This window comes from Tamandua tetradactyla, chromosome 23 (genome assembly GCF_023851605.1).
Source record: "Tamandua tetradactyla isolate mTamTet1 chromosome 23, mTamTet1.pri, whole genome shotgun sequence".
NCBI classification, from domain to species: Eukaryota; Metazoa; Chordata; class Mammalia; order Pilosa; family Myrmecophagidae; genus Tamandua; species Tamandua tetradactyla.
The window spans coordinates 20,680,025-20,690,111 of NC_135349.1; the positions used below are offsets into that span (position 1 = coordinate 20,680,025).

Below are 10,087 nucleotides of genomic sequence, written 5' to 3' on the forward strand. Positions count from 1 at the left end.
AATGGGCCCAGATTCTAAAATTTAACAGCTATTAATTATTTGCAGATAAACAGGTCAAGGGGTCCAAGGGGTAGAGGAAACACACAAACTCACAGATGAATTCTTAGTAAACAACTATAAGAATTAAAATCTTAAAGTTAAAAAAAGCTGTTGTCTTTAGCTCATTCTGTTACTCACTTCAGACAAAAACATGAGGACTTCCCATACATTCAAATATATAAACTTATGAAAGATTGTCAATCTTTCACTCACACTGTATTTTTATACCTAAGGTTATCTATTATTACTTTATGATAGATTCAGAGGAAGTGTTAACAAATTGGAATCATAGAAAATTGGTTTCCCTGATCAACCAAATTTCTCAAATGAGTGCACTGTGTTCTAGAGATGAAAGGTGAGGCCCTTAAAATAGTATAGGTGATAAGTATCAGGGCTGAATCTCAATCTCTGAACTTCTCAAAGCTAAGCCAATGAACTTCATGCTTCCAAACCTGCCACTGCTTTTTCAAATCACAGACAGTAGCTGACAAAAATATTAAACCAAAAATTTAAAGAAGTCTCTGATGGACAATCCCATTTGGGCTTATACTGTATTAGTAGAAACTTGTCTTTTTATTCCCTCAAGCTCTGCTATTGCTAGTGGTGATGTGTTATTATTTTTGCTCAATAAAACTAGCTACCATTTTAATAAGTATCATTTATATCAGACAATGTGGACTATACATTTCATATACATTTTTTAGTCCTCAGTCTGTCTTAAGACATAAACATTTTTCTTATCTTTGTAAAGGTGAATAAATTTAGGTTGAGATATTGTTAAGAAACTGTCCCAAGACTACAGAGTTTCCAAGTGGTGAGAGCAGAATTTGATCAGGTGTCATTTATAGTATGTGGTCTACCTGTGGGAGAACTGTCTGCTCTCACCTGGCTTCAATTTTCCTGTGTTCACCTTTGCACTCAGTTGGGATGAATGATCTAGAAAGCCCCACTTACATATATATCAGTTGCCAGCTTTCTGTCAGCTGGAGAGAGAGGAGAACTAACCAAGAAGCCTAAAAGCTAACCCTGTTTTGTTAACATAGTAGAGGCAGGATTCCAAAAACAAAAAGAGAAGCACTTAAAATCTCTGAGATCCAGGCTGCGTGGTAATTCACTTGGCACAGAATGTGGCACCATCTACTGGTCAAGGCAAGCCAAAGGGCCATTCCAGGTTCAAGGGGTGGTAAAACAGACTCCACTATTGACATCAGGGTCTGTAAAGAAATATAGCCACTTTTTGCAATATACAGACTGCTCATTGGTTTGTGGTTTATTTTTACTCTTCATTTATTTTAGTCAGAGCTTTGGTACTGAAATATGATGTGATGAATTTTCAGTACAATTTTATTGCACACAGAAATAAAAATGATTGCCATAATATTGAGTTTTCTACAGGAGCATTAAAAATAATAAAGGGAGATAAGTAAAAATTGGGTAGATTGAAATACTGTAGGCCAGTAAGCGGAGTGGTAAGGGGCATGGGATATATGAGTTCTTTTTTTTCCTTTTATTCCTTTTTCTGGTGTGATACAAATGTTCTGGAGATGATTGTGGTGAAGAATGCACAGCTGTGTAATGACATTGTGAGTCATTGGTTGTATAACATAGACTGTTGTATGTGGATATTTCTTAATAAAAATGTTTAAATAAAACAAAAAACTTCATCACATTTATTTATCCACAACTGTTTAGAATTTGCAATTTCTTTGGTAAAAATATAGCGAGAAAGCTTTTCCAATTTTGAAAGGACCTTGCCTTAGGAATTTCCCCATTAATCTGAAGATAAATTGCTACGTAATTATAAATTTCTGTTTAGCAGAGATGTTAAGGCTAACTGTTTTTGAGTTCCATGTACTTGGATGATTCAGTTTACGCAACAGATGTTTTTTCTTTCTAGAACTTCATAATGCTCCCTTTTCCTGTCTTTATAAAAGTGTTGGTCTGAACAGGTGACAGAGGACCGAGGGTTTCAGAGAGTTTCTTGTTAGGTGGAAGGCCTTGCTACCTGTCAATTCATTTCCTAGCCTGTATTCAGAGTGAACTTTGAACATACAAGTCTGATTAACTGACTTCTTCATAATGACCTTGGCGTCCACTGATTTTGGTTGGAAGGCCAAAATCCTAAGCATGGCTCCAAAAAAGGTTTATGACCTGGTTGATGACCCTTTCAGCTCCTTTGCTGCTTCTTTGCTCCACCCAGCCCTGTTCAATCTCTGTTAGTTCTTGAACTCACCAGCTCTCTCCTGGAATGTGATGACCATGAAAAATCGGTTTCTTCTGATGGGGGTGCACTCCCTGCTCTCTGTACCCCTACAATGAGTTGATCACTAGATCAAAGGATCTCCATTTTTACAGGTCCCATTTAAACATTTCTTCCTTTGGGAAATAATTATGGAGGAATAGACTAGAAATTTCATGTTATCAGTTGTTAGAATGGCAAAACAGGAATATAATAATTGGCTTTGTTCAAACATTGCCATTATTGCCCAATTCATTTTGTATGAAAGTGAATTCATTAAGTCCCAGATCTAAATTTCCTTTTATGAATACATGATAATGTGGTGCTCCAAGTTAGGCAAAGGTCTGTGCAATAATACAGCCTTCCACCAGACTGTGAGGGGTACAACAGACCAAGAATAAATCAGACAAGTCCAGCTTGGGAAGTATATAGAACAGTTTCAGGGGGCTTTCATGGGGTCCTCATCTTCAGTGGCAGGAGGAGAGACAACTCTTTCCTATGAGGGTCTGCACTGAGCAGGGGACAGAGCAATGTTTTATAAAATTTGAACAAAAAGAGGTAAAGTTGAGGCACTGGCAGCAGTGTGATTGGCTGTGAAAGCGTGTACATTAAGGATTACAAGTTGACCTACAAATTTCTATAATACTTTCTGTTTTCCTCCTTCTGATGATAGTGCTGTTTTTCCTACTGAGCATAGCTTGAGAACTCTGCTATTTCCCTCCAGCTACCATTTACTGCTTTACAGAAAGGGAAGACATCTGTCCTCTAGGGCCCATGGGAAAGGGGAGAGTTGCGGGATAATGCAAAAGTTCATGTATGTTACAGTGGCAGAGAAAGTTCAGAGTAAAAATTGAGTCAGTGATTTTATAACCCAACATTTTGTACAAATATGTATATAATAATAATAAATTCCTGATTTTAAGCTTGAGGAAATTCAGAAAAATATTTTAGCATACAAGTGGTGATAGAACAGTGTTATTTATCCAATGGTTAAGTTGCTAAGTTGTGAAATATTATTATGGGGTAACTGATTGTGTGAATAATCTAGTTTGGGTGAAATCCTGAGCCAGTGAAAACATGTCATTAGAAAAAAGGTTATAAAGGGAAGTTGAGTCTGGGTCATAAAGAACCTGGGCTGTAGGACTAAAATATTTGCACTTTTTGTGCTAATGAGGCAAGATCCCTTACACAGGTGGAGAAATGGAATGCCTTTCTGTATCCCAGGCCTCTTTTACCCATGTCAGCACTCAAGTCACAGCCTCTGGAACATTATTATATTTGAAGAAATGAGAACACCCACATCTCACTTCCTAACAAGCCAGAACACTAGACATCAGGTTAGAAGACTAGGGTTGCATTTTAGGCACATCATTATCCCTAGCTGAGCTCATGGGTAAATAGTTAAACATTGAAATAAATCACAATCTTGTCTTGGTTTCAGCTCTCTCTCACTGCTTACAGATAGGTGGCATGACAACTGGATTCTGAGACTATTGGCTCTAACATGGTAAAGATTATTTTTACATAGATGCCTTCTTTTAGTTTTATTCCATAATTTGGGGCTATAGGACATATATTTTGAAGGTTTCACGGTTTCTCTATGCTTTGACATAAAAAATGGGTACTTCCTAAGATTCAACATCCATGGAATCAAAAATGTCCTAACTACACTTGCAAATCTCAAATCACTAGAAGACAGTGGAAAAGAAATCATTCTTAAGAAAAATATTTTTAAAGCTGTTTGTAGTTTAAAAAAATTCAGATTGTTAGAAACTAACAAGAATTGCTTTTGTCGGGAGAACAGAGAGAAAAACATTCAACTATGAGAGAGGAAAATAGCTTACTTGGTGAGAGCATGGATGTAGATCAACAAAATTCCCTGTTGAAACATGAGTTTTGTGTTACCGACTCTGTGACCTTGGGCATGTCCCTCAAGGAGATTTTGAAAATTATATCTGTACAACAGTAACACACACTGGCTTGTGAGCCAGGTTCAAGCCCTTTGTGGCCTTTAGGTAGCACAGTGGCCTGACTCACCAGTCTGGGAGGTAAGTGCCCCAAGGAGGCAGCCACCACCATCCATGGGGCTGTCGTTCTGGCTAAGCTCTCCATTGTCCCTGTGTGCTGGGTATACTAGGGCAGAAAGATCTGCGAGCCCCACAGCTTCTCATGCAAGGTAATAGGACCCAAGAGCTCTGTGCCTCTGTGTCTTATCCAAGATCCCAGGGGCACTGGCATTGTCTCAGACTCCATGTCCAAGAAACTGCTGTTGATGGCTGGCAAAGACCACTGCTACAGTTTGATCAGAGCTTGCAAGCCACCCTGGACAACTTCCCCAAAGCCTCATTTGATACCATTTGCAAGACCAGCAGCTACCTCTCCCCCACCTCTGGAAAAAGACTGTGTTCACCAAGTCCTCATCTCAGAAATTCACTGACCATCTTGTAGAGAACCACAACAGAGCTTGCAGGCAGAGAACCAGACCCTATGTGCGCTTTTCCTAGGGTTTTTATACAAGAAAAAGAAATGAATTATTTATGCATGAAAAATAAACAAATGAAACAAACTACACTCTGTGCTTCTATTTCATCTAGTATACTGAGAATCATTATCATACCAAACTTTTAAGGTGGTTGTGAGGATTAAGTGGGTCAGGTAAATAGCAGAATAATGACAGACCCATAGTGAATAATATATACTTTTTTTTCTATTTTAACTAGTAATAGCAGGAAAAATAAATATTTTTTCTAATTTTACTAATAATTGCAAGAACATTTGTATCAATATCAGCAAAATATCTGGCACAAAAGCAGGATGCTGACATTTTGTGAGTGCCCAGTATGTGGCAATATTGGGCTGGTGCTTCCATGGATGTCTATTTTGCTCAATAAGGCGACCAGCCAGGAAGCTATAAGTAATCTTTATGAGCTTCAATTTACTCAACTATCTGATAAAAATACAGTATTGAACCTGCATTTAACAGTTAAAAAATTGAAAAGCCTAATTTTAAATCTGGATTCTGACGTCAATTTTAGAGGTTTTCCCAAATCACAAACTTAAGTTCTATGATTCTAGATATTAAAGTATATAAACCTCTTAGTAATTGTTGACATAAAACCTTTGTTTATTTCTTAATATATGAGAATCACTAAATGAATTTTTTTTCATACTCTTAAGCAGGTTTTCTCTTCCATGGAAAAAGAAGTCGTAAATCACACCATCCTAACTGAATTCATCTTGGTGGGCTTCTCAGCAGACCCCAAGCTGCAGCTGATTCTATTTGGAATATTTTTGACAATTTACGTGGTAACCTTGCTTGGAAATATGACCCTGGTTATCTTAATCTGGATTGATTCTCACCTGCACACACCCATGTACTTTTTCATTGGCAATCTGTCTTTCCTGGATTTCTGGTACACATCAGTTTATACTCCAGAAATCCTGTCCATTTGTATCTCTGAAGATAAACATATGTCCTTGGCTGGATGTGGAGCCCAGTTCTTCTTTTCCTGTGTAGTAGCCTACACTGAGTGTTATCTCTTAGCAGTCATGGCTTATGACTGCCACGTGGCAATTTGTAACCCTTTACTCTATTCAGTTTCTATGACCAGGTCTCTCTGTGCTGGTCTTGTTGCTGGGGCCTACACAGGAGGTTTCTTGAATGCCATAGCCCATACTGCCAACACTTTCCACCTGAAGTTCTGTGGCAAAAATATCATTGACCATTTCTTATGTGATGCACTACCACTGGTGAAAATGTCCTGCACAGAAACCTGGATCTATGAGAAAGTTCTTCTGGGTGTGGTGGGCTTCACAGTGCTGTCCAGCATACTTGCCATCCTCACTTCCTACTTCAGCATCCTCCTGGCTATCCTGAGGATCCGCTCTGCTTCTGGGAGGCACAAGGCCTTCTCCACCTGTGCTTCCCACCTGATCTCAGTCATGTTTTTCTATGGGTCTTTGCTCTTCATCTATTCAAGGCTGAGCTCCACCTCCTCACTAGAGTGAGACAGAGTGGCTGCCCTATTCTACACTGTGGTGAAACCATTACTCAACCCTCTCATCTATAGTGTGAGGAACAAAGATGTCAAAGAGGCTTTCAGGAAAGCAACACAGACTATACAGCCACAAAGATGAAATATTATCATTTTTTTAATGAATGATCTCATTAAATCTTCCTAATTGTTGGGATACATTGTTATATTTCAATTAAATTCAGCAAATTAAATTAAAGCAATAAAACATCAAGTAAATCACTCTTGAGTTTTAAATATTTTCTGCAATGTAAAATATTTTTAACCTATACTATAACATTGTTGATATTCTGCATGATATTTTGTCAATTTGTAGCATTTGGTTCCCTCAAAATTTATCCTTTTGCTTGCCTTCAAGAGTAATTGGAAAGAAAAAATACATATTCAGATGTTTTTGTGAATGTGTTTTGACTTTGAAACTTGGGAAGGAAATCATCTTGGGTAAGGAGAATATAGTGAATGGTTAGACTGTTGGAAATTTGCTCATAATTTTATAGATATTTACTGTAAGATGTCCACTACAAATTCCTCCCTAAAGCTTGGAGAATATAAGATATTTCTGCCTTCTAAATTAACATCATACTATACAAAGTGTTAAATATTTGTTTAGACTATAAAAATATTGTTCTAAAACCCTAAAATGATGTCTTACTTAGGATTAGGTGTCAATGTAAAGAATGATTCCTCCCTCATATAATGGGCACTTCACAGTACTCTCCTCAAGGCACACCACCATGACCTCCCTGGGAAAAAGTAAAAACAAGTGGTATAAATGAAACAAACAGACAAACAAAGACCCACTGTATTCCAGATGCAATGATTGTTTCTTAACCGAGCAGAAAACTGTATGAAACTGACAGCTCAATATCTGTCTCCAAGAGGATTTTTAGTAGTATTTAGTTCAATACTATTAACTCTACATGTGAAGGATTATTGGTTACATTTTACCAATGAAAAGCTTGAAATTTAGAAGCTAGAACTTCAGTATTGAAGGATTATAACTCTTTATGAAAAGAACAAATTCACAAAATTAATTTACATTGAAAATTCATACATATTTTAGGTTTTTCATAATTTACATTAGCTCTGATACTTTTTATCTTTCATTCACCTGCATTTATTTCCTATTCCTCACAGCCCTCTTTTTCTTCATTACAAAACTCTTAGCATTCTTTTCCTGAAATGTGAAAAATCCATTAAATTTTCCTTATATTCTCTTATTACCCATCCCAAAGGTGGAAAAATACTTGACCAATTTTGAAGGTAGTAGACATATCCAATTTAATTATTTGAGATCCCTGATGTATTCCATAACCTTCTATTCTGTATTAGGTCAAAATACCACTTTAAAAATGTATCATAATATTAAGCTTGGTCTATTTTCTGCAGTATATATTTGAGTCAGATCCTTAAAACAAAATACAGACACTAAACAAAAGAAGCAATATTGCTGCAGTGAAATTCCTTAATTGAAAAAGATCATGTTGTGTTTTTTTTTTGTACCCAAGCTCTCCAACATTTCACTGAAGGTTGTCCATTATCTCTTAGCAATGATTTTTAAAAATTATGCCCACTCAGACTTCAGATTTTGTTAACATGAAGAGTTTTTTTGGAGCCTCTTTCACATTTTTATTTCTTAGACTATAGATCATGTGGCTCAACATGAGGAAGACAACAGTGTAAAATGTAGAAACCAATTTGCCCCTCTCAAGGAAATAGCCATAACTTGGGTGAGAGTAGATGTAGAGAATTGAGCAATAGTACAAGGTGACAGAAATCTAGTGGGAAGAGCAGGTGGAGAAAGCTTTGAGGTGGCCCTGTGTGGAGTGGGTCCTCAGGATGGCTGCAATGATGAAGAGGTAAGAGGCCAGTATGAGCAGAGTGAGACTGATGACATTGGAGGACAGGAGGAAAAAGAGCACAGCCTGGTAGCTCTTTTACATCGTATGACAACTTTACCAGGGGTGGGACATCACAGAAAAAGTCATCAATGACATTATCACCACAAAAATCTAATGTGAATATGTTGCTGAACAGTATTATTGCATTGACAAAGACTCCAGTATAGGAATATATAACTAAACAGATGCACAATTTTCTTGACATGGCTTGAGCATAACACAGTGGGTTGGAAATGGTGATGTAATGATCATAAGCCATGGCAGCCAAGTGATAACACTCGCTATGGGCCAGCCCAGTGAAGAAGAACTGAGCTACACAGCCAGTAAAGGAGATACTCTTGTCTTCAGAGATGCAGGTCACCAGAATCTTTGGGGTGTAGAAAGAGGAATACCAGAGATACAGGAAAGGAAGTTTTCTGATGAAAAAATACATGGGGGTATGAAGTCAGAAGTCATTACAAATTGTTGCTGACAGTGTGACTCAAGAATTAAGACAGACACAGATTTCTGAAAATGGGAGCAGGGGACTCCTGAATTTCTAGAGTGAAGAGCCCTTTGCTAGTCTTGCCCCAGCTATTTATTAGTGCTTACTTCAAAAGGCAGGAGGAAGTAACATCTAGTTCATCTTTAATGTTAATTACAAATTAAGCCAATATGTAAAATACAAGAAAATGCAAAACTTTTTAAGCTAAGTTGTTTATCTGTGAAATCTCTTCAAAGAATAGTGCAGTCTGGCCTCCAGCCCTTTTATCCTTCAAAGCTTCCTTGTAGGAGAAGAGCAGCCTGTGGCAAGAGCTACATGACCCAGTGTTCCGGGTCACCATCTCAAGGTTTAGCCTGAAGGTCAAAAGATCTGTTTTCCACAGCATATCAACAAAATGAGGGTGGTATTTTGCAGGATGGTCACTGAATACATGTATAGGAACACCACAAGTAAAATCAACTGCAGCAGAGGGTCTGTGGTGACCCTCTGGACAAACTCATTCACAGTATGATTGTTTCTTTCCATGTTTGAATGAGACATCAGCTATGCATGGAGCAGAGAGTTGGTTCCCTCAGTAGGTATAAGATAAGAGATTTCACAAACTAGGACCCTGTAATATGGTCAGGACTACAGGTCTCACAGATCTGAGCAGGAATCCTTCCTACTTTGGGCTGGTGATTGAAGTTCTCTGTACCTCAAGATATTTCTTTCTGCAAAATAATTCTAAAACAAGAATGCCATAATACTGCTGGGTCTATTCATTTTATTCACACAACTATTCCTGTGCTCCATGTGCTGTGCTATTCTAGGTCTAGGAATATAGTAGTGAGGAAAACAGCGTGTGTCCTTACTCTTATGGGGCTTTTAGTCTGTAAGGGAGAGATGCATAGTTAACAAATAAACAAATATGGAAAGATTTTCAGACAATGTTTAATGTTTTTAAGAAAAAATCTGATTTCTGGAAGAAAGTCAATTGGGATAAGAACTAAAAAAATTTAGATAGAGGAAAACAAAACTTCCTTAACTCCCTGCTTAGAATGACTAATTTGTAAAGTTCTCCTAAGAGTAAGAAAATCACTCTTTCACCAGGTAAGTGATATTCTCTCCTACAACCACATTGGAAGTTCTTTACTCTGCTTTTCTAGAAGGAATTTTGGCACAATCAACATAAATCCCAGAGTAAAGAACCAGCCAGAAAATTGCGGTGAAATTGGAGAATGGAGACAAACAAATGAATCCACGTCATTATCTTAAGTAAACCAAATATGAGTCTTTTTAAGGGTCAATCACTTGAAATAAACTATTATTCTACATGCTGTCTAATTAGCCACACACATAATTTCTGAAAAAGACATATCACAAGTTTTTATTCTTTATAGCAATAATTCTC

General features: G+C 37.4%; 2 pseudogenes; one reads left to right on the forward strand and one right to left on the reverse strand.

Moving 5' to 3' along the window:
• The first annotated feature begins 5,470 nt into the window (after positions 1-5,470).
• Positions 5,471-6,415, forward strand: LOC143666695 (olfactory receptor 9G4-like; annotated as a pseudogene).
• A 1,471-nt stretch (positions 6,416-7,886) lies between these two features.
• On the reverse strand, positions 7,887-9,222 carry LOC143667724 (olfactory receptor 9G19-like; annotated as a pseudogene).
• Positions 9,223-10,087: the final 865 nt, after the last annotated feature.